This window comes from Palaemon carinicauda, chromosome 43, assembly GCF_036898095.1.
Source record: "Palaemon carinicauda isolate YSFRI2023 chromosome 43, ASM3689809v2, whole genome shotgun sequence".
NCBI classification, from domain to species: domain Eukaryota; kingdom Metazoa; phylum Arthropoda; class Malacostraca; order Decapoda; family Palaemonidae; genus Palaemon; species Palaemon carinicauda.
The window spans coordinates 53,473,856-53,497,989 of NC_090767.1; the positions used below are offsets into that span (position 1 = coordinate 53,473,856).

The following is a 24,134-nucleotide window of genomic DNA, read 5'->3' on the forward strand; positions in this document are numbered from 1 at the left end:
AAATTCCATTGATAGAAATGTTCAGTATTTATGTAATATAGTGAAATTTTGCGTAGTCTCTTTAATGCTATTTGTATTGTTGTTTCTTATACGAGTTGCTTAAATGCTATTTGTTTTGTTTTGTAGTCTCTTAAATAGCATTTAAGAGACTACAAAACCAAAATAAATTAGACTACAAAACAGCATTTACGAGACTAAAAAAAAACAAAAATGCTCTTAAATGCTTTTTGTTTTGTAGTCTGATTTATTTTGGTTTTGTAGTCTCTTCAATGCTATTTTAGAGACTACAAAACAAAACAAATATACATTTGAACCCTTTTCAGAGACTAAAAAGCAAAACAAAAATGCTCTTAAATGCTATTATAAAACAAATAGCATTTAAGAGCATTTGTTTTGTATTTTAGTCTCTTAAAAGGGTTCAAATGTATATTATAAAACAAATAGCATTTAATTCACTATGCAAATATTCTCAAATTTGTTAACTAATTGTGATATTTCATATTTTGCAGGTATAGGCCTAAGCAGAGAACTCAGCGTTGGAGCATAACTCATACCAGAAGATTGCAAAGAGTCGGAGACAAGAGGAGGATCGTCGACACCGAAGAAATCAATCCAAAGACGCTGGTAAATCCAGGGCAAAATTACGTAACATCTGGATCCATAATTGTACAAAATTCAAAGAAAATATTTTTTTTGTCAAAAATCAAAGAAAAAATATTAATTTTTTTTTTTTTGTAGCGATTTTTTTTTTTTTTTTGGTAGCGACAAAACAGTTTTAGAATACTTTCGAAGTTTTTGGAATAATAAGAAGTAATGGTATTTATTATGTAATTTTATTTTGACCCAAAGAAATTATACAATTGTATTAATTTTGTACAAGAACAAAAGATTTTGAACAATTGTAATAGCATATATGGGTGGTATGACTGGCCAGAATTTTGAAATGTTGGCTAAAAATTGCCAGGTAGTATATTTATCCTGAATTACTGGACATAGTCTCCAAATTCATATCTTTCCTCTATATAGGAGGGACGACCAGGGGTCCCACCTTACTGCTTCAGTAGAATACTAATTCCTCTATATCCATCCCAGGATACAACACTTAAAAGTCAGCGTTTCTGTAAAGAATATCACAGTTTCCCATTAATATAGAAAATGGGTAACATAGAAAACGAGATTCAAAGGCATAATACGGAATTGCAGTTACTATACCCTCCTCATATCACTAAGGTCTGAACAATAAATTCATAATATACTAATTCCTATAGAGATATTGTTCTAACCATGTAACTATAAAGGGAGTACTGGAAATATTATATACAAGGAATATAAACAGCTAAACGTATGGTGGTTATATTGGCAAAATCAATATGCATAGATTAAGCATTGTAAAATTATATTTATATTAAAAATGAGAACTGAATAAGATATACGAAAGAATAAAAATTACTTCTAGAATACTTATGCTCGTGGATATAATGAGTATTACAAATACATTGAAGAGATGAAAATATTAACACTGGATAACACAGATTATATATCTAAACACCTTTGTTAATGAGTAATAAATATTGCCAGCGTAGCAAGGTGCTTTTAACTGTGAAAAATATTTGCACAATAATGTCATAAGAAAATAATTAGCATATATACTTCGTCTTTATATAACAATGGATGAAATAATAATGAATGAGGCATCTTGTTACAAAAAATGAAGTTAAATTTTAATAAGATACAAGCGAAGTACTGAAAGACAATTTGGTTTTTGCAACTTTTTTAGGTCAAAAATCTTCTGAGACATTGAATGATACCGGATATTAAATGCAAATATTATTGATTTTACAATGCAATATATAAAGACGGAAGTATGTCAATGAAAACCTCTACATGAATGTGAATGACATGGGCCTAGATTACACACGGGGTCTACCATTAAGGTCTGGGCTGATTACAGTTTATTCCAATGCACGAAGAAACCAGGAAATGTTTAAAAAGCTTTAAAAAGAAACAGTGAAGGTTTAAAGAAACTGATAAAAGCTTGAAAAGCACAATGCTATAAGCCCAGGGGCTCCAACAGGGAAAATAACATATCACTAACAAACTAGGACATAACAATGTCTTAAGCGGAGTTTACACGGGCGAACGATTCATAACAGACAAGTGTTGGCAGTGATGTTCGAATGTGTAAACGGGGTATTTGGTTACCGGACATTTTGACAGAATCCAACTCATCGAACCGTTTGACTAGTAGGTCCAACGAATAGTTCGACCGTGTAAAACCCGCCTCAACGCGGAACGGATTCCGCAAATTCTCACCTGGTTCGAGCGAAGTCAAGAGGATACACAAAGCAGAGGGAGGTTGCACCGGCAGCACCGCCAGAAGCGAGGTTACCTAAGAAGAAACGCCAGAACTGGGTCTTCTTGTCAACGCCGCTAAGGAAAATCTGCGGAGAACGAGGGAGTTTAAAAAAAGGGGTTTATAATAAAATCAATGGTATTATCAAAATGCTTAAAATTTAGTAACTAACATATGTGAATAAAGTTATCAAGCATAAAATGTTGTACAGAGAAGTGTAAACTTGTCGAAAATTGTCGTCTATACCAAAAAAATCAAGTCATTTCCCACTTAATGCTTTAAAAAAAAAAACCTAAAAACTGTTGTTTTTCCGACAACCACGTCCACACACGACCGATTGTCTCCCCAAAGCACCTGGCAAGAAGCTATAGAAGCAAATTGCCTGACCTAATGCGATGGAAATCTCTCTCGCACAGCTCTCGATTCTGACAGGTATGGGGCTCACCTGGCAGGTCAGTTAAGCATGCGTTCATGGATTAAGAACTTCCAAAGGAATCTTATTATCCTCGATTTAGGCAAGATTTGGACCAGACCAAAGATATAAACATATCGAGGATGGAAAAATGACAGCTCAAATTACTAAAGGACATTATTAGCAACAAATCGACCATAGTAACTAGTTCTAGCAGAGGTTGGACATCAAGGTGCAAGAAATGAAACGGTATTTGAGGAAAGACTAAAAAATAAAAGCAAATAGGGGGCAATGGGTTACTGCTAACCCTTAATTATGCATACAGTACACCTCACGAGGTAAATTTACGCCACTATACCCCCCCCCCTAGGAGATGGAACTTTAAATAGATGAGAGTTGACGTAGAGTAAAAATTTGGGGCCTTGAATCTCAACAGTAAAAGAGAAGAAATGCATATAGTTCACAGCTAGAGGAGCACTGAAAGCACCATGGTTAAGGCCTTTCAAGTCCCCCTCCTTGTTCCTTTTCTACTCTTCCGACAACCTCATTCATACTCGTCCCTCTCCTTGTTCCTTCTCTACTCTTCGGACAACCTCATTCATACTCGTCCCTCTCCTTGTTCCTTCTCTACTCTTCGGACAACCTCATTCATACTCGACCCTCTCCTTGTTCCTTCTCTACTCTTCCGACAACCTCATTCATACTCGTCCCTCTGTCTCCACAACGCACCTGGCAAGAAACTACATAAGCAATTGCCTGACCTTAATGCGATGGAGTTTATCTCGCACAGCTCTAGATTCTGACAGATCTGGGAGTCACCTGGCAGGTCAGTTAAGCATGCGTGGATAGATTAAAGATCTACAAATGCGAGAATTTTGTTGCTATCTTTTATTAATTAAGTTTCAGAGTAGACCAAAGATATATCAGATCGGAGATGGAAAAATGAATGTTCAACATACTAAGGGACATTAAAATTAGGGTTACCTGGCGGGTCAGTAAAGCCTGCATGGGTAGATCGAGAATTTCAATGTCTTAAAATGTTTTAAGAACAGAAAAGAATATTACACCGAGGGAGATTAAAAATTTGATACTAAATTAGCGACTAATGTACAAAAACATCACATTTGTGACACTCCTTTTCTTAAATTCAGTATTCAAAACCTCTGGACATTCAGAATGAAAATTAGTTTCAGGACTTAATGGCAAGGATAATGTGTGTACCTAGACGAACATCATAGCTAAAGGCAATAGGACAAAGTTCGGTAACAAGCAACACTAATTGCTAGTGGGTTCCAACATGAAACCGACAAAGATCTTTCCCCTAACATGTTCTGAAATAATACAGTACTTAAAACCTGGTACCATTTAAAAAAAACAAGATATTTCAATAAGGTTTCTTGTGAATTACTTTTAGTACTTTTCAGTAATTGGTACTGTGACTTGAGAATGTTGTATAAAACTGTTTTTATTGCTCAAGGAGAGCGATGTACGTTACGAACCGACAAAGAAACATGACGAGCCATAATCAATATCGCATTCTTTTTAATATTGATTTAATGATTAATACTGGTTCTAAATTATTTTGGGAATATTTTCCCACAATACCTCTAAACTGAAGAGTCATGACAATTTAAAACAAGTTGAAAGAATGGCAAAACTAGCGACATTTTAACTAAATTCACAAAACCTTTCAAGAAATTTACTTAAGCCTGTTCAAGGTTAACAACATTAGTAGTACGTTTAAACTCTGCGTTTGGTGAAATTGAATTATAGTCATTGGGTTAACTAGATAATACTGAGAAGCCACTCACGGTAGACATCTCAAGAAGAGATTTCATATAGGGATAAACACAAAACTGTCACTGAATCTGTAGTAAAAGAATGCATATAGTTTTTTATATCTTGCACATAATACCTACAGGAACTTTTTTTGCAAAGAAATAGTCTAGAAGATAAGGAATTACTTTCAGAGCATTTTTTCATTTTCTGGCCACTAAACCCCAAATGTTATGAAAGGAATAAAGATTATGCAACTGGAATGATTTAAAAATGTTAAAATGCATAGCTATATGAAATTAGGGCATTGGTGTTACTCCTGGAAGCAAAGTCTGAAGGAACAGTTGCGAGACTGGACAGGAAGATGGGAGGAATGCCTAGACTGTAATATTGCTAAAGGAAGACGAGGCAAAAAGACCCTTGCCCTTTCTACTCCAACAATCGCATTCGTCCCACTGTCTCCACAACGCACCTGGCAAGAAACTATAGAAGCAAATTGCCTGATCTTAATGCAATGAAAATCTCTCGCACAGCTCTCGATTCTGACAGATCTAGAGGTCACCTGGCAGGTCAGTTAAGCATGCGTGGGCAGATTACAGACTAAAAGATTCAAGTCATTTGATTAAAACTTACGACCAAAAAAATAGTACACCGAGGGACATTAAAAACAAACTCTTTAACAAATTACAGACTGTGAACGCATTAAAACTAACTTGACTTGCATCAGAAACTGACGGAAGGCTGCGACAACCCTCGCAAACAATCTATGAACAAGTACAAGAAAAAATGGCAAGGGTATATATTAAGTTATAGGGAAGAGGCAGTAGACCCTTCTCCAACTAAGAAGACGGAGGTAACGTACGGACCCAGGGAATAGTAATCCTCATACTGGGTCTGGACATCTTTGAGATAGCAGTCTGTGAAGATTGATTTACTTCATCAGAAAGTAGGCTCCAAAATTGACTTCATTGACCTATTGTGTTTGTAAGTCATAGAAATTGCTACAGCTCTAACCTCGTGTGGTTTTACCTTAAGGATAGGGAAAACTTCTTACTGACAATCTTGGAGAGTTTCCCTTATTAAATCCTTAATGGGAAAAAGCCAGGTTATTCTTTGATAAAGGCAAAGAGGGCTTTTTAACTGAGCATCACAGGCTGTCTGTCTCGTCTTTGAAAAGAAAGCCTAGCTGAAGGGAGCAAATTGCATTGTCTCCATTAAAGCCCATCTTCTTGCTGATGGTTTTAAACTCTCCTACTTTTTTGACTGAAGCCAATGAAATTAGGAAAAAGTCTTCTTGGTAAGATACTTCCAAGATGACTTGTCCAACTGTACAAACCTACTCGAGGTTAAAAAGGCCAGGACTACATCTAGGTTCCACGAGGAGGTTGGATTATCCTTCCTCTTGGTTGTCTCAAAAGATCTAATGAGATCTGAGAGGTCCTTGTTACCTGACACGCCAATGTGTCGGTTACGAAAGACAGAGGTTCATATGCTGAGGTAACCCTTGATGGAAGGCATAGCTAGCTTCTCTTTTGTACGTAGATACAACAGAAAAACTCTGCTATATTGGCTATAGAGGTATTGGTAGAGGAAAATCTATTATTCCTGCACAGCACTCTAAATATGTACCACTCAGATTAATCAACCCTAATAGTGGTCATGATCTGGGGGTATCTACCAGCCACTCCATCTCCGCAACACAATGTCTCGTAGACCAAAAAAGGAGCTATCATGGTAATGCGGACGTTGGCCGAATCCCTGAATCTTTTCAGGACTCTGTCCAGGATCTTGAATGGAGGAAAAGAGTACATGTTTAGACCTTCCTTGTTCAGAAGAAAAGTTTCCAGTGCGACTGTTTCCTGGTCTGGTACTGGAGAGCAAAATACCGGCAACCTCTAAGTCATCTGTGAGGCGAAGAGGTCTATCGAGTGTTGACCCCACAATCATCCAAAGGTTGGTGCACACCTCGTGATGTAGGGTCCATTCTGCAGTAAGAACTTGCCTTCTTCTGCTGAGAAGATCCCTCCTAATGTTATTCTCCCTTTCTATGAAGTGAGTAATCAGGGCTTGGTGAATGGCCACTAGCTCTTTGATATTTATGTGTCATTTCCTCTGAGACTCTATCCATAGATCATTGTCGCAAATCGTATGTGTCAAACAGGGACAAAATCGACTTCTCTAGTTTAGACAGACCAGACACATGAAGCGCACTGTGTGCGCAAACTAAACCGTGTGCTGATTGCTGCGAGGGATCGTCAACCGTAGCCAGGTGACCACCAGGGGAAAGTCCTTGCGACATTTCCGGAGCGCCTTGAACGCAAACTGAACCGACTATCATCCCCAGAAACATTAAATTCTGTGAGGGTGTTAGTTGAGATTTGGCCAGGTTACCATCAGACCTAACTGTTGCGTTAAAGGCATTATCCTTTGAAGAGCCTCCAGACACTTTACTCTGAGTGGTCAGTAGTCCAGGTACAAAGAAGAAACCTTACTCCCTTTATGTGTACAATGGACTCATGTCCAGAACAGGTTTTCATCCCCCCCTCCCGAGTTTTTCGGAACTCGGAAAAGTATGATGTAAAGACCCCTCCGAGGAGGTGTCCTCTACATTACTATGAATGAAGCTGACAGCATAAGGCTCACTTGTTCTTAAAGAGCTGCTGCCTTGTCTCCTGAGTGGACTGTTGTCAGCTCTAGGGGTATAGACGACAAGGGAGGCATAAAACGTCTCACTTTTTGATTTGGTTTGTTGACTTAAGAATCTGCGAGCTTGATCTCCAGTCGCAATCCTCTGAGGTCTCTTTTTAAGAACTCCTGCCATGAAAAGGGCGGAAAGTTCGATGGGGACATCCCTCCAGGCCTTAACCAAACAGGCAAACAGATGCATCTGAGCCTTGTTCCTAGGGTCTGTGGCTTCTGCGAGAGTTTCGAGAGTCCAGTCCATAAGGCTGAAGACTTTTATTGTCTAAAAGTTTACTTCAGCCGATGGTCCATTTCAATATTGGACCACAAACTACGGCTTGCTCATGGTTGACCTGAGTGAGGAAAAGAAAAAGGAGGCCTTCCCTAGAACCTTCTCTTGGACGTCCATTGGTTGAGAGTTGAGAAAACTCTCTTAACCCATCTAGCCAGAACCATTTTTTTTTTTCTTTTTAGTAGACTGTAATGAATCCTGAGATTCGTCTTCTAAATCGGCTAATGGAACATAGATTCCCTGAATCGAATGAGTAGGAGACAAAACCTCGTCATTGTGACGGTTATTATCTTCCAAGATAATTCCTCTTGTCTAGAAGAAATCTCGTGAAGGATATCGTCCAGTTGCGAAGAAGTATCACGTTTAAGTTCGAGGGAGAGACAGGTTCTAGTGCTTCTAGCATAAGATCATCATGCTCTAAGGGAGCAACAACATCTGTAAACCCAGGTGAGGGAAAATCTATGAACGCATGCGTACAGCATGTTGTATGTCAACAGCGTGAAGCGAGGGAGCGTTAGTTGTGCGTTCAGAAAATCGTGAAGGAGAGATAAAAAACTTGTCTATCCTGTTGCGAGGACAAGTCCCGACCATATGAGTCCATCCTGGGTCTAGCTTGAGACTGTTGTATGTTTCCCTGAGAGGTATCAGTCTAATGCATGAGTCCCGAATGCCGTGAGTTTGCCGCGAGCCGTGAGGAAGCGTGTCCAGTCAATCGCAAAGAAAAGACAAATGTTTGTCTACGGTGACGTGTGACAAAACCTAACTGCATGCGTCCAGTATATGTCCAGAATGACGCATGTATCCACTTTGCCGAAAGTTTACAGACTGCTGCATGCGTCCAGATTACTGCGTCCACCGTGGCATGTGTGTCTGCCGTGGTGTATGCGTCTGCCGTGAGGGAGAGACCAGACTGCTGAATATTGTCAACTGTCGATACTTCTATGTATCGAATGATGTGAGAGATCTCCCCCGAGAGACCAGACTGGTGTCTGCGTCTGCCGTGAAGGAGAGACCAGACTGCCGCATGCGTCCGTCCTCACGCTTGCCGCAACGCAAGCTGATCGCTGGGACGGAGCGATGCCGAGTATTGGAGAACTATGCTGTCCGATACTATCGGAAAACCGTTTTCTTGGTCTATCGCTGTGCTTAGATTCTTTTAGGTGTATCTTTTCTGCCTGAGAATCGTAAGCGTCAACAGAGACGAAATAGACCTCTTTAATTCTGACAAATCAGATACGAAATGAGCGTCGTGTGCTCAAACTGAACTATGTAGTGATCGTTGAGAGGTATCGTCAACTGTCGATACTTCTAGCGCGCCTTGTGCGCGATCTGAATCGTGTATAGATTGTTGAGAGAGACACCCCCCACCCCCCCCCGAGAGACCAGACCGTCATCTGTGTTTGTCGACAGGTAAGAGCCTATCCAGGTGGTTAACAGGGGAAAGACCCTGTGACATTTCCCAATCTGGGGGCAGAAAAGGAGCGTGTACTGACGTAAACTGAGCACCTTCTTCATCCGACGGACTATGCGTCTTACGCAATTGTTTCGGTGCTGACACGTAGTCTTAGCCCGAAAGGAACACCTCCGGTGAACACCAGTCACTGCAGGAGGGTTTATTAGGAGACATACGTCTCTTGCGGGGTTTAGAACGTATTTTTTGGCTCCAACCACGTCGCGATTTTTGCGTCCGATGAAGACATACATTTTAACCTCGCTTTTACTATTAAGATGGAGCGATCTGTACATTGTTAACATGATCGTTCGAGAGGACGTTCGTTCGCTAATTAAGGTCACTCACAGGCAATCAGGTGCAGGCGTAATAGTTCTGTTCATCGTCCTTCGTTTCAGGGGTAAATGTTCCCCTTCAATTTCTAGGCTGCTAAAGGTCCTGAGTAATCGCCGTCCCTCAGTTATAGTATAGGCAGCCGCCACTCGTTGTTCGTCAAGGAGACCCGGCAGGTTAAGTAGGTCTTTAGACCTGGTAAACAGCGCGACTTAGAAGGAAGAGAGAGAGATCACCACTTACAGTTGCTTATATATTGTCGTCCTAGGCGTGTCAAGCTATCCTTAAATACGTGACTTTTTCCCGGCTTCCACGTCTCACTCGTCTAGGTTCCATGAGTCATTCAAGAACGAATCCTGTCGTTCGGGGAGTTGTTTACGGGAAAGATCCCTGGAGTCAGCGAAATTAACTGAAAACATCCTACTTAACTTTTGCCTCTCGACTTTCCTTCTCCCAGGGGTTGGGGAGCATGGAAGAGGTCCCCGGCTGGGATTATGACGGACACGAACGGAAGCACCCTCCACTGCACTGACACTGAATACTAGCACTTTTAATTGTTTCACATTAGATCTTAATAGACCTACCCGTTACGAGAGATTATACTCTTTCGTCAAGGGCTAGAAAGAAAATACAATAGAATATGTGATTAATATTAGTATTTTCAAAATCGAAATATAAAATAACGATACCAGTAATTGTGAAAACAAAAAACGATTGACAAGAGTATTACTTATCGTAGCTTGACTGCATTGGGTCATTATATGTGCCATTGAACACTAGCTCTTTAAACTATTTCACATTAGATCATAATAGATCTGCCCGTTGCGAGAGAATATTCTCTTTAGTTAAGGGCCAGAATGAAAATACAATAGTATATATGAATAATACAGTGGTACCTCTACATACGAATTTAATCTGTTCCACAACCGACTTCGGATGTAGAAAATGTTCGGATGTGGAAACGAATTTTCCCATAAGAATACATTGAAATAGGATTAATCTGTGGTTGAGCCCAAAAACCTATGATAACTCCTTAATAAATTACTACACATAATTACACATGACAATATGCACTCTAAATTAGATAATAGACATGTAAAAGAGAATAACTATCAAGAAATAATAAATAAGAAACGGGTTTTAAGCGTAACTTTACCTTAGAAAGTCCAGCGCAGGTGTCGGTCTTGCTACGCAGAGAGGAGACGGACGGGCGGCGAGGAGGTAGAGAGGGTGACTACGATAAACGTACACTACCGTAACTTATTCTAACTTACACTAAGTAAACTTTAACCTAACTTAGCTTATTTATTTTTTTTATTTTTATATTTTATATTTTTTTACATTTTCTTTTTTTCTTTTTGACGATTAATTTTAATCACTTTCACTCTCTCCACTTGAAATTGATTGAATTTTTTTCTCTTCACTCTTTGCCATTTTCTTTGAACCACTTCCTTCCTCTTCATCACGAGTTCGCTTCGTAGTTTTTTTAAAGAAGCTATCGATAGAAAGTTGCTTGGTACGGCTTTTCGAATATTTCGAAAATGAGTTAGGCAAACATCATCGAACTGCGCAACTACATGACAAACCTGCAATTTTTTTGGATGGTATTTGTCGATGAAGTCGACCACGTCTTGATATTTTCCTAACATCTCTTTTATTTGCGCCGAACCTAACACATGTTCTACCTCCTCAATCCCTTCCTAGTCATCACTCATGTGCTCAGACATAGCATGGAGTTCCTTGAGCTCCTCTGTAGTAAGTTCGTCGTGATGTTCGGCGACGAGTTCCGTGATGTCATCTGCGTCGACCTCCAGACCCATGGACTTGCCAAGGGAGACGATTTCCTCTACGTCTTCCGCTGCACCCACCATGGGATCAGGTTCGGGGTCAAAACCCTCGAAATCTCGGGAAGAAACTGCATCAGGCCACAGCTTCTTCCAGGCAGAATTCAGTATCCGTCGAGTTACTCCCACCCAAGCCTGATCTATGATCTTCAAGCAGTGCACGATGTTAAAGTGGCTTTTCCAAAATTCACGCAAAAGTTAAGTTTGTGCTTTGCGTGACATTAAAGCACTGCTTGAATAGGTGCTTGGTGTAGAGCTTCTTGAAGTTCGAGACGACTTGCTGGTCCATGGGCTGGAGGATAGAGGTGGTATTCGATGGAAGAAACAGCACCTTTATGAACTTGAATTCTTCTTAGATATCATCTTTAAGTCCGGGGGGTGAGCGGGTGCATTGTCAAGGCATAGCAGGCACTTTAAAGGCAATTTCTGCTCATGAAGATACTTCTTCACAGAAGGACCGAAAACTTGGTTAACCCATTGGACAAAGAACTGTCTAGTGACCCAGGCCTTCGAGTTGGATCGCCATAAAACATGAAGCTGGTCCTTATCCACACTCTGTGCCTTAAAGGCCCTAGGGTTCTCAGAATGGTAAACCAGTAAGGGCTTGACTTTAAAGTTCCCGCTAGCGTTGGCACATAGGGCAAGAGTCAATAGATCCTTCATTGGCTTATGCCCAGGCAATTTCTTCTCTTCGGCGGTGATGTAGGTTCGACTGGGCATCTTCCAAAACAGCCCGGTTTCGTCACAATTAAACACCTGCTGCTCTACGTAGCCTTCTTCCTGCACGGTCCTTTCAAAGCTCTTCACAAAGTCAGCTGCAGCCTTTGTGTCCGCACTAGCAGCCTCTCCGTGGCGAACAACTGAATGAATCCCGGACCGTTTCTTAAATTTCTCAAACCAGCCACGAGATGCATTGAAATCGTCTGAGGAAGGTTCGGTTGAACTCTCCCCAGCATCACCCCCAGAGCTCGCCTCCTTCAAGTCCGTAAAGATGGCGTGCGCCTTCTCGCAGATGATAGTTTCGGTGATGGTGTTGCCAACAATCTCTCTGTCCTTGATCCAGATTAGCAGAAGTCGTTCCATCTCTTCTATGATAGGGCTACGACGTTTTGAAATGATGGTGATCCCCTTAGAAGGTTTCACTGCTTTAATGGCTTCTTTCTGTTTCAAGATTGTCAAGATCGTCGACATATTTCGGCCATATTCTTTTGCAAGTTCACTCACGCGGACGCCACGCTCATGCTTTTTAATAATTTCTGGCTTTAGTACTTCTAAAGAAAGCATTTCCTTCTTCCTTTTCTCCCCACTACCACTACCACTTGTGAAACTAAGCCTTTTAGGACCCGTACTTTACGTAAAAAACCGTAAAAGGATGTACGTAAAAAATGACAAATTCAGAGATAATTTGTATTTTTCCTAACCATACAAACCTTAGCTATTTACATAAGGTATTACTTTCGGCGTAGCTGAAATGGCAAGCCATTAGATTTTTAACGAGGGTTAACTACCCCCGCGCTAGTTAGCAGGGGGTAGGGGAGGGGTAGCTAGCTACCCCTCCCCCCTCACACACTGGTGAACTGACTCACTTCGCTTAGAGGTAGGACTTGACTTGGGGGACAGGGCTGGCGGGCAAATATATGAAAATAGCCAAGGTTTGTATGGTTAGGAAAAATACAAATTATCTCCGAATTTGTCATTTGTTCCGTAACCGAAATACAAACCACGCTATTTACATTGGGTGACTTACCCCTTAGGAAGGGTGGAAAGTCCCCAGCCATACTGGCTTTGGCTTTACCCGGGGACTCAGAATCCGAGTGAGCAGCACTTCGAGAAAAAGAGTCCCTGCACCTCGCAAGTTCCTTGCTCCGCAAGGAGCGTACGGCCTACATAAGCTTGTGTGTGGAGGGATGAAGCGTGACTTGACCTAGGCAGTCGACCTGAAGACCTTTAGATGGAATTCTGGACTAGGACTATCCCAATACCACCTCGTCAGGGTATGGGAGACGCGACAGTATTATCTTAATACTAGGAACACAAGGAAGCATGGTTTACCAGCAGAGGTTTGAGATCAGCTATGCAGAGAACCTAGGATGCTGCTTTCCCCAAGAGAAGGGAGGATGAAGAAAGAAGTAAGGGCCAGACATACCTCTTTCATTCATGCAGTCTGACACCGGGTAACAATGCCCTCAACCTTCTGCTACTTGTCCATTAAGGAGCCTGAGGTTAGACCAGCTGTTGTGTAGCCACCACAGGCCGATAGAAAAACGTATCGAGGCTCCTGGGGGTCACGTCCGGTAGGTAGTGGGCTGTGAAGGTCGTCCGACGCTTCCAGACTCCAGTTTGTAGCACCTGCATCACAGAGTAGTTTTCTTGAAGACCAGTGACGTTGCGATGCCTCCGACATCGTGTGCTCCAAGGCTACATGACGGAGGAGGGTCTGGATTCAGGGCGAGATGGATGGTCCTTGAATCCAGGCTGCAAAGGTATTCTTGGTGACCCTCCTCTCCGTCCTTCCTGTGCTCCCAAACAGGGCTTGCACGTGAGGACGAACTGCAGCGGTTCTTTAAGATAACACCTCCGACTCCTTACTGGGCATAGTAGAAGGCCTGGGTCATCTGTTACAGAACGGAGACTCGAAATCCTGAAGAGTCGAACCGAAGGTTTGGGGCTCCAAGATCTTGAGTCTAGTAACCGACTCGGGGACGGACCCAAACGTTACCTCTCCCTATCTTCTTGAATGGGCGAAGTCGTACGAGAGACCATGAAGTACGCTGATACACTTGGCCGAAGCCAGAGCGAGCCGGGCACCGTCTTCCAAGTCAGGTGCCTATCAGATGACTAGCGTAATGGTTCACAGGGAGAAGTCTTAAGATCCCTAAGAACCCGTGCCATGTTCCATGGAGGAGGTCTCACTTCCGACTGGGTGCAGGTAAGTTCGTAGCTTCGTATGAGCGAAGAAAGATCCCACGAGGAGGAATTGTCTAACCTTAGAGCCTGAAGGCCAGGCTTGAGGCCGAGCGATAGGCTTTACCGCCGAGAGCAAAAGGCGTATTTCCTCCCGCAGATGGACAATAACTCCGCTAACGCTGGAATAGTGGCATCGAGGGGAGAGATACCTCTCCCACGACACCAACCACAGAAGACTCTCCACCTCGCCTGGTGGACCCCTGCGGATGACTTCGCAGGTGTCAAGACATCCGCTCCGCAACCTGTTGCGGAACGCCTTTCTCTGTGAGGAGATGCTGGAAGGACTCCAGGCGTGGAGCCGAAGCGGAGCTACGGCTTGTGGTAGATGTAGTGGTATGGTTGCTTTAGCTCTTGTCGTGGGGGAAGCTCTCTTGGGAGTTCCATCGAGGGATGCAGAAAGTCCGGAAACCACTCTGCATGATGCCGTAGCGGAGCTATCAGTCATATCGACAGGTTGACCGATAGTCTGGTCTTGTTGAGCCCCCTTTCCCCTCAGACCCAACGGTGGCAAGGCGTAGACATCGATGTTGTCCTACCGATGTGGGAAGACATCTCGGCAGGGTGCCTTGGGGTCCGGGGCTGGGGAGAAGTACAGCGACAGCTTGAAATTCAAGGTTGTCGCGAACAGGACCACAAGGTCAGAGCTTGTTGGCTACTGGGGGTTCCAAAGACCACTCGGCACTCACTATCTGCGATGCTCTGTTCCGACTGTCGGAGAGCACATTCCTTTGTCCGGAATGAAGCGAGCCAATAGTGGTATTGAGTGGACTTCGGCTCATCTCAGTATCTCTACTGTAAGATGGGAAGACTGTTATGAAAAGGTACCTCCCCGCTTGATGAAATAAGCAACTACCGTGGTGTTGTTGCTCACAGAGTGACTCGCCGGGGCCTGTTGGAATTGTTGACAGGCCAGAATATGGCCTTCATCCCTAGCCAACTGATGTGGAGGTACCCTTCTAGTTCTGGCCATAGGCTTGAGATCCTTTGGTTCAGAACTTGCTCCCCCCCCCACCTTCTTTGACGCGTCCGAGGACAGCATCAAATGCGGAGGAGGGACGAAAAGATCCACTCTCTAGCAAAGGCTTCGTAGGTCAACCACCACTGCAGGATCCCTTGTTTGGCAGGTACCATAGGACCAGAATGTCTGTGGAATCGTAGTCTTGATTCCACCGGGACTTGAGTCGCCAAAGCAGGAGACTCATCCTGAGGCGAGTGTTTGGGACTAGAGGGGTCAAGAAGGAAGGTGACCTAGGAGGCGTAACCAGAAAAAGGCTGGAGACTCTCCTCACCTGAGGAAAGGTTCTACTAATCTCCTCCGCCTTGCTATCCTGTCATCCGGTGGGAAGGCTTAACGGAGATTGGAGTCTAAAAATAAGCCTAGATATCCCAGTTGTTGCGATGAAAACGGAGAAAACTTCTCGAGATTTACCATGATCCTTAGATCTTGGCAAAGTCCCAGAGGCTTGTCTCGGAGTCGAAGAAGGGTCGATACCGAAACTGCCAGGGTAGCCAGTCATCCAGAAAGCGAAGGAGGCGGATGCCACTCCTGTGTGGACATGAGGATTCGGGATGAACTTCCAGGTGAATGCCTGCGGTGCTGTGGAGAGATCGAAGCACAGCACCTTGAACTGGTATATCTGTTGTCTAGGCTGAATTCCAAGTACTTCCTGTAAAGACGGGTGGATTGGGATCTGGCAGTACATGTCTTTCGGATCCAATATGCCCATGAAGTCTTGTGGTTTCCCTAAAAGTCTGATCGAATCTGTTGTACCATACTGACCGAAGTTTGTACGCCAAACTTGTTCAGGGCTAAGAGGACGATGGCGGGTCTCCAGCCTTCAGGCACTTCTTACAAGAAAGAGTCGTTTGAAGAACCTTGGGGGGAGCCGCCGACAACCTTGGAGAGCATCCTTCTAGAGCATGGTCTCGCCCTCTGCCCGAGGGGCTAGCCCCCTTTGCCGATCCCATGGCATAGGGGCTCAGCGACACTGGATTCGCTGACAGGGGAGGTAGAGATGCTACGAAACGGGACACGAAATCCCTGGCTGATCATGGAGATCGTTCAGGAATCGGCCCCGAGTTGCTGCCACTTGAAGGCGCAACTCCAGGCCTCGCCCTTTGTCCCCGACAGGAGGGGGGAAGCTGCATAGACACCTTGTCTAGCTGCCCGTGCCGGTTCTGATATCCTAGGCTGAACGAGGCTGTTGAAGTTGAGGCGCTGGAGGCTTGTAGGGACTGGATGTAAGCGCCTTGGAGGAGCGAATCGTGATACGATTTTCTCCACCTCTCAGTCGCTCGTTCCTTGTCCTTGGGCTGAAACAATCCCCTTCCAAGGATGGAAGAGTGTCTGGGTCTGCCGATATCCACGGTAGGGACCCTCGAGAGAAAACCTCTCGGTCACTGCATCTCAATGCTTCAATATCGAGTTTGTCCCCAAGTTTGACACTTGGTGTCGGGAAACGAAAGGTGCACGTGTTCGAGAGGAGGAAAGCTCCATAACCTTCCCGGAGCTTCCTTGAATAAAACCTGGAGTCGCGACCGGATGGCCAGAGACTCAAGCTCGACGATCAGCCACGAGGTGGCCTGCCTGGTACCCTTTGCCGCTTCCTCCAGGTTCAAGATTCCCGAAGTCGAGAATGTCACCTGCCGGGCGGAGAGTTTCTCGAGGGAAAAACCCCCGGAAGGCCCGTTGCAGCAGAATGGTGGAGAGGAAGAGCTAAATCAGGCTACCCCATGATCTCGAAGTATTCCCTCTGTTGACGACTGACAGAGGCAGTGTCAGCAGCCACCGTTGAAGGGAAGGGGATCGGGCGATCCTGAGGAGAGGGATGATGGGGCCTGCCTGAAAAAGGGAGAAGAATGTTACCCAGACTCTTCTGAAGATTCTTCTTGCTCTTGTACGTGCCATGCTCTGCGCTTACGAGGTGAAGATCGTGACTATGATGATCTGAAAGTATGCGCTCCAGGAAAAAACACGCCAGGTTGCCCATGTTGCGAAACCCGACAGGAATCGCAGTCGAAATCGCCCTTGGCGCTCGCGCGATGGTACAATCGTTGGTTCGCGCGCGGGCGAACATGTGTGCGCATGCGCGTGGGTACGCGCATGCGCGCAGGCATGTAGGCGCGCGGGCGCGTTCGTAAGACCGAAAACGCGTAAGCGAGCGATGGTGCGATGGCGCGATTGGCGAGCGATGGTGCGATGGCGCGATTGGCGAGCGATGGTTCTTTGCGGGAGATGGCGCGTTGGCGAGCGATCGCGTACAGGAGAGCCAACGTGTGGCCGCGTACGGCGATCTGAAGCGTGGGCGCGTTGAAAACGCTAGTGGGCAGGCGAAGAGTCGCACGCGATCACTAGGAGATCGCTGGCGCGTAGGAGATCGATGGAGCGCGGTACGCGACCAGAAAATATCAGCGAGGGGCAGAACCAGATGGTGAGGTTGTGCATAATAGCGAACGCTCGTGGGCGAGTACAGAAGACTTCTCGTGGGCGCGCGGGCGCTCAGAGACTCGTTCAAATCTAGAGTACAGTAGATCGTCGGCGAGGAGGTGAAGGAATCATCTCTTTCGCCTCCACCCACATCTGGAAGCTCGTGGAGTACGCTGGGCGCACAAGGCCCGTAGCAGGAAAAAAGGGCGTCCAGAAGAGCGCTGGCGAGCTGAAGAGAGCTGGCGCTCAGACGGGCTCAAAGGTGCAGGTGAGCGCTGGCGATCAGGAGATCTACGGCGAGACTCAGCTACAGGAGATCGCAGGAGAGAAGTCTGGAACACAGCAGGAGAGCGCAAGGGCGCTACTGCACGCGAGCGCGCAGGTAAAACCTGGCACTTAAGGGACTTACCCACATTGTGGAGTAAGCCCTTTTGCCCCGAAGGGACCGGTGCTCGTTGGAAACGAGGTACGTTGGCGCCAACTGCGCATCTGCCTCCAGGAGAAGGTCTGGCAGGAGGATCCTCTGCGGGGAAGTGAAGATGAAGACGACCACAGGCAGGAGCACCATCATCAGGCCTCCGAAGAGGAGTCTCTGGAGTGAACTCCCCCAAGGGGGAGAAGCACTTGCAGGAGAGACCGTGGTATCAGCTGCCCCCGAAGGGGACTGAGCCCTCAGCAACAACAGCAGAAGGAGACCTCCGAAGAGGAGTCTCTATGGTGAACTTCCCCCCCCCCCCCCCGGGGGAAGAAACACTCGCAGGAGAGACCGTAGGGCTCCGCTGCCCCCCGAAGGGGACTGAGCCTTCAGCAACAACAGCAGAAGGAGTCCTCCGAAGAGGAGTCTCTATGAGTGTCCTCTCTCGTTCGCTTCGTAGAAGAGACTGAAGATGGAGCCCATAGAGCCGCAGGGTCAGCAAGTGACCTAGGAGCCAACCTCCGAAGAGGAGCTCCTGCAGCTGCTCAGCCCCTTGAGCGTAGCTGCAGGTGAGACCGCTCAGCACCAAGAGCATAGTCGCAAAAAAACTATGGTCCGAGAAAGTAACCACTCAGCCTCTTGAGCAAGGTTACAAAAGCGGTCGCTCAGCACCAAGAGCAAAACCGCTGGAGGACCAGGAACATATCATAATTATTAATGGTAAGAGAAAAGTAAAGAAAGAGAAAGAAACTCAAACCTGTGCAGGGAACCTCCCTCGGAAGGGAAGTTACCCACCCAAGGAGGTGAACCTCCTGAGTGTTCTACGATGAACTGAAGAGCTGTCGGTTGTCTCGGGAGAACTCCCAGGAGAAGGAGACACGCCCCTGACGAAGTCCTATAGAGGAGGCAGCAACAGCCGACTCCCCGAATCCCAACAAGACAGCTCTGCTTCGTTGTCACATTAGGCAAATGGAAAAACAGATCGTTAACTGTGAAAATATAAAGTAATTAGTTAACATTCATTCCCCCGGGAAGACTCCGAAGAGGAAAACCCAAGGGAAAAGAACACAATAAAAATTACATAACAGGCAAGAGCCCCAACACCACCTACACTCACGGGAAGGGGGAAGGGCGAGAACAGTAACAAAAACCGAATTATAAGTTATAATAATGCAATTCATTAAAGAATGTTCACTAAAAGTAAGAACGAAAAACCCCAAAGGGAAACGTTCTAAAAAAAAACTGAAAAGTTAACAAATACAATTAGATTTATAATAAAAATATAATCGAGATAAAAAGTACTGCGTAGCAACTCCACCCGAACGGAGGAGCAATCGTAGTACTTGTATGTAGAAAACATAGTAAAAGGGTGAACGACCTCCAGAGAGAGAGAGAGGGAGAGAGAGAGAGAGAGAGAGACCGTAGTCAATTACACTCTCGCGTTCCTACGCTGAACCACACCTGCCCCGTAGGAAAAGAGGAGTAGCGGAGAAACATATAATAATAAGTCCAGCGTTGACGACTCCCCACGGCACCCGTGGAAGGAGCCGACCGAAGGACCCAGTAAGAGATCGCGGTGCATGAAACCACATCGCAGTGGCCTGACTGCTGGCGGCTACATGGTGATATCGTACACACACACACACACGGCACGAACACTGAAAAGGAAACTTACTGATTTCTATACTCAAATATATACCTAAACATAAAAATATATTTACATATATATATGAGTACAAGAAAAGTAAGTAATTAAGTAAAGACAAAACAATAAATGGCTGCCATGCGAGGACGGGAACAGAGACATCCGTTCGTCGTCCGAGCCAAAAGCCAAGTGAGTCAGTTCACCAGTGTGTGAGGGGGGAGGGGTAGCTAGCTACCCCTCCCCTACCCCTCCTAACTAGTGCGGGGGTAGTTAACCCTCGTTAAAAATCTAATGGCTCGCCATTTCAGCTACGACGAAAGTAATACCCCTCTGTAAATAGCGTGGTTTGTATTTCGGTTGCGGAACAAACACCCTTGTTAAATTCTAATGGCTCGTCCTTTCAGCTACGCCGAAAGTAAACCCTATGTAAATAGCGTGGTTTGTATTTCGGTTACGGAACAAATGGAATGGTTCAGCCTATCTCCCGTAAGGGCGCTAGTGTACACCTGGCAACTCTATCTGCGATTGCCGCGAGTTTTTTGAATTTCTGCCGGACGTCAGGGACTAAAGCCATTGTTATATAACCAGCGGGTAAGTTTAATGTTTAAAGACACTGGTAGAGTACAGACCTTGTGAATTATGATGCAATGGTGTGTACAGTATCTGTTTGGTGGTATTACTTATACTTCAAAGATGTATCACTTTAGTTTCTAAAGCTTTTATGAATTCATTTCACTAGCCATGGGATTCCTACAGCCACACTCGACAGATTCCACTTCATTTCTCTATGCCTTACCTGTCATTTCTTCTTTTCACTCATGACAAAGTCAAGCAATTAATTTCCTTGCCTTGCATGGGTATCCAGATCATACCTGTAACCACCAGCGCACTTGTAAGGAGCTGGAAATATCTCACTAACAACCTCCTGTACTCTGAGGGATTCTACATACGATGACCATCGAAAGTCAAGGAAGGACTCTTGACCTTCAGGGTCCTCCTGACAACACTACTACAACAGAGTAATTAGTTTTCTTATCATGCTTGCAATAGCCGTCCCACAGCTTGAACCGAGTGATACTCCTTCCTCGAGGGGCTTTTAACTATGGCTGAATTATGTTCAACACTTTTTACCTCAAGGTACAAATGACAGTATAGTACTGCCTTCCATCAAGACCTCTTCTCCTCCTCTCCATCAAACCAAGCAGAGATGCACTTAACCCTATTACCCCAAAAGGACGTACCGGTACGTCCTTGCAAAAAAATGCATTTTCCAAGAGAATGAGACCAACCTGACCTCTCTATGACCAAAATTAAGGCTGTTAGAGCAATTTAAAAAAAATATATACTGCAAAATATGCTGGGAAAAAAATAACCCCCTGGGGGTTAAGGGTTGGAAATTTCCAAATAGCCTGGGGGTAAAAGGGTTAATCAATAGTCAAACTTCAAAATGAGAAAGATGGAAACAAGATTTAAGTTTCTACAGAATTCTCCTTTGAAAGGGATGTTTGGCTCCTTGGTAAACTTTCAAGTATCATTCTTCTAAATATCAAAATAAAATGGCTCAAGTGATTTAAATTTTGGTATTTCTAAAACACAGTCTTAAAAATCAATGAAATTAGACAAAGTAAAAGCCGAATATAGAACATAGAAAATAATGCTTAAGTTGGAAGCATTTATTGCTCTTACATATTATGACAATGAATCAAAATCAAGTCTGGTACTTTATGATTAAATGCAGGCAAGAAGGTTCTACTGTACGATGAAAAACAAGATTTTCAAGTGTAGACATTTGAATGAAATACGAGGCACTAATCTTACCTAAAGTTGTAACGCATTTCAGCGTACGGAGCCCTTTCGACTTCTTCATCACTAAGGGTCGAAACTACCGCCAGCGAATTAGATCCAGTGCTGATCAACGTCTGTCCAGTTGAAGGGCTCAGCTGAATCCACCGCACTGAGGTAATCTCACCCTTGTGTCCTTTGGGTGGGTGATGCTCCAACAACATTGCTGTCCTGAAGTTGAAAGTCAAATCTTAGATCTACACCTGACTGAAATATATATAAACAGGGTCACTTTACTAACTCAATCTCTTAACCCTTTTACCCCCAGGCTCTTTGGAAATTTCCAACCCTCAACCCCCAGGGGGTTATTTTTTTCCCAGCACATTTTGCAGTATATTTTCTTAGAAATTGCTCTAACAGCCTTAATTTTAGTCATAGAGAGGTCAGGTTGGTCTCATTCCCTTGGAAAATGCCTGATTTTTCTAAATTAATATCAAAAATATGAAAAAATAATTTTTTATAGCATTCTTTTGCAAGGACGTACCGGTACGTCCATGGGGGTAAAGGGATGAGTTTTGTGAAACGTACCAGTACGTCCTTTGGGGGTAAAAGGGTTAAGTCCATGTTCAGTATGGAACATTTATTCCTGAAATTCTAAAAAAAAAAAAGTTAAAACAAAATTACCAATAAAATCCTGGTGTGTATAACATAATCATCTGAAGTACTGTATCAACCATACGACTAGAAATATGTCTGTATGCTTTAATAATGCATTGATGTAGGATTCACTGAAACAGAATAACAGACAGATACAAAATGGAAATAAAATCTATGAAAAAACTAACAAATACCCAAATCCTCTTGGGTTAATATATAGTATCTGCTACAAGGCCTACTAGGGTATGCTTCCATGAAATGACTCAGACAAGAGTGCAAAAACTTGGCCTTTGCAAGTCGTCTTATTAACCCTTTTACCCCCAGGGTTTTTTGGAAATTTCCAACCCTTAACCCCCAGGGGGTTATTTATTTCCCAGCACATTTTGCAGTATATTTTTTTTAAACTGCTCTAACAGCCTTATTTTTTGTCATAGAGAGGTCAGGTTGGTCTCATTCTCTTGGGAAATGTCTGAATTTTCTCAAAAAAATTATCAAAAATATGAAAAAAAAAAATTATGGCATTCTTTGCAAGGACGTACAGGTACGTCCATGGGGGTAAAGGGGTGGCTTTTGTGAAACGTACCAGTACGTCCATTAGTGGTAAAAGGGTTAATGAGAAGAAAAGATGAAGTTGTCCGTTGTCAAGAAGATGAAATCCAAAGAAACCAACTTGGGTGACTTGAAATAATGTAAGTATAGTCAAGCTATATTTGTTTCTGTTAGTATTTATCATGGGAAGATTGTCATTCGTTGCGAGAAGTGTAAACTTTCTTATTACTTGTAAAATATTTTTCCTTTACAAAATACGAGTGAAACGGGTACGAATCAAACACAGGATAGGCTAAGAATATGACAGTCTAAAGGGGGGGGGGGATTGCACAGTGGCAATAGCACCCCAGTTAAGTAGGGTTGAGTTAGGTTAGGTGGTGGTATTACGTAATGGATTTGAGGATCAACGGACACAGTTTATTGGTAGTACAGGGGTCATGTCTTACGAACTGCTAGAAAATGGGAAGAAATGTCCATTTTCTATGCACGCTGGAGGACCTGGCCGCTGATCTACATAGGCTCCCAACAAATACCACAATGGAAGAAATCACACAGGAGCATCATAAAATCACACCCTGTAATACAATACAAATTTACCAAATACTGTTCACTGAACAGACATGTGATCAGCACTTGTCCAATATACACATTGTAAACACGGGATAGGAAATATCCCTTTGATTTCATAAAAAATCCTGAAGGATCCTTTACAAGGGCAGACAGGGTCAGGAAATCAGCCCAAAAGGAGATGGAAATTCAAATTGTCTGGGCTACGAAGCCGCCAGCCAGTTTGCAATGGCTACAGCTTACAGCCTATAAATATCTATTATGACTTGATAGACACCGTTCTCTAAACCTACCTTAGGATCAAATAGGAATATTCCCGTATCGGCGGCATAAGCAACTGTGTCCTCGGCCCAGGAAATACAGGAAATACACCTGGGTGTTTGATTAACAGATTTAACACAGGCCGCCATAATCAGGCTTCACTCTCTATGGTAACCCCGTGACGTCACAAATGTCAACAACGCAGTCAGCTGATGTTGAACAAATAACCAGCATACAAATAAAGTAAATTATAATTATATGGCTTTTAAAATTAGCTATAACTGTAAATCTTATCTCTAAATAATTATTAATTAATTTAGTTTATTCTTATAACATTAAAATACTTCTTGATTATATAATTATATAGAATTTATCAATTGCATGATGACTTTTTTATACGCTTAAGACTAAAAGCTGTCTTGGAATCCTCCTTTAGTAAAATGTAAACAACTGATCTAATATCTACCTAGATTGCTTCATCAATGTGTATTTTATTATTATTATTATTATTATTATTATTATTATTATTATTATTATTATTATTATTATTATTATTATTATTATTATTAGATAAGCTACAACCATAGATGGAGAAGCAGGAGGATATAAGCCCAAGGGCTCCAAGAGAGAGAAAATAGCTCAGTGAGGAAAGGTAGTAAACTACAAGATAAGTAATGAACATATTATTATTATTATTATTATTATTATTATTATTATTATTA

At 43.6% G+C, this 24,134-nt stretch overlaps 2 long non-coding RNA genes across 3 annotated transcripts in view; one reads left to right on the forward strand and one right to left on the reverse strand.

Annotated features, from left to right (window-relative positions):
• Positions 1-685, forward strand: part of LOC137633385 (uncharacterized) — a 233,424-nt gene extending 232,739 nt beyond the window's left edge. For both annotated transcript variants that reach the window (XR_011042185.1, XR_011042184.1), the window contains exon 3: positions 510-685. This is a non-coding gene — a long non-coding RNA (uncharacterized lncRNA). The remainder of the gene's footprint in view (positions 1-509) is intronic.
• An 811-nt stretch (positions 686-1,496) lies between these two features.
• LOC137633670 (uncharacterized) lies at positions 1,497-23,637 on the reverse strand. The gene is made up of 3 exons (XR_011042345.1): positions 23,445-23,637; positions 21,415-21,609; positions 1,497-2,441 (listed from the first exon to the last, which is right to left on the reverse strand). It is a non-coding gene; the product is annotated as an uncharacterized lncRNA (long non-coding RNA).
• Positions 23,638-24,134: the final 497 nt, after the last annotated feature.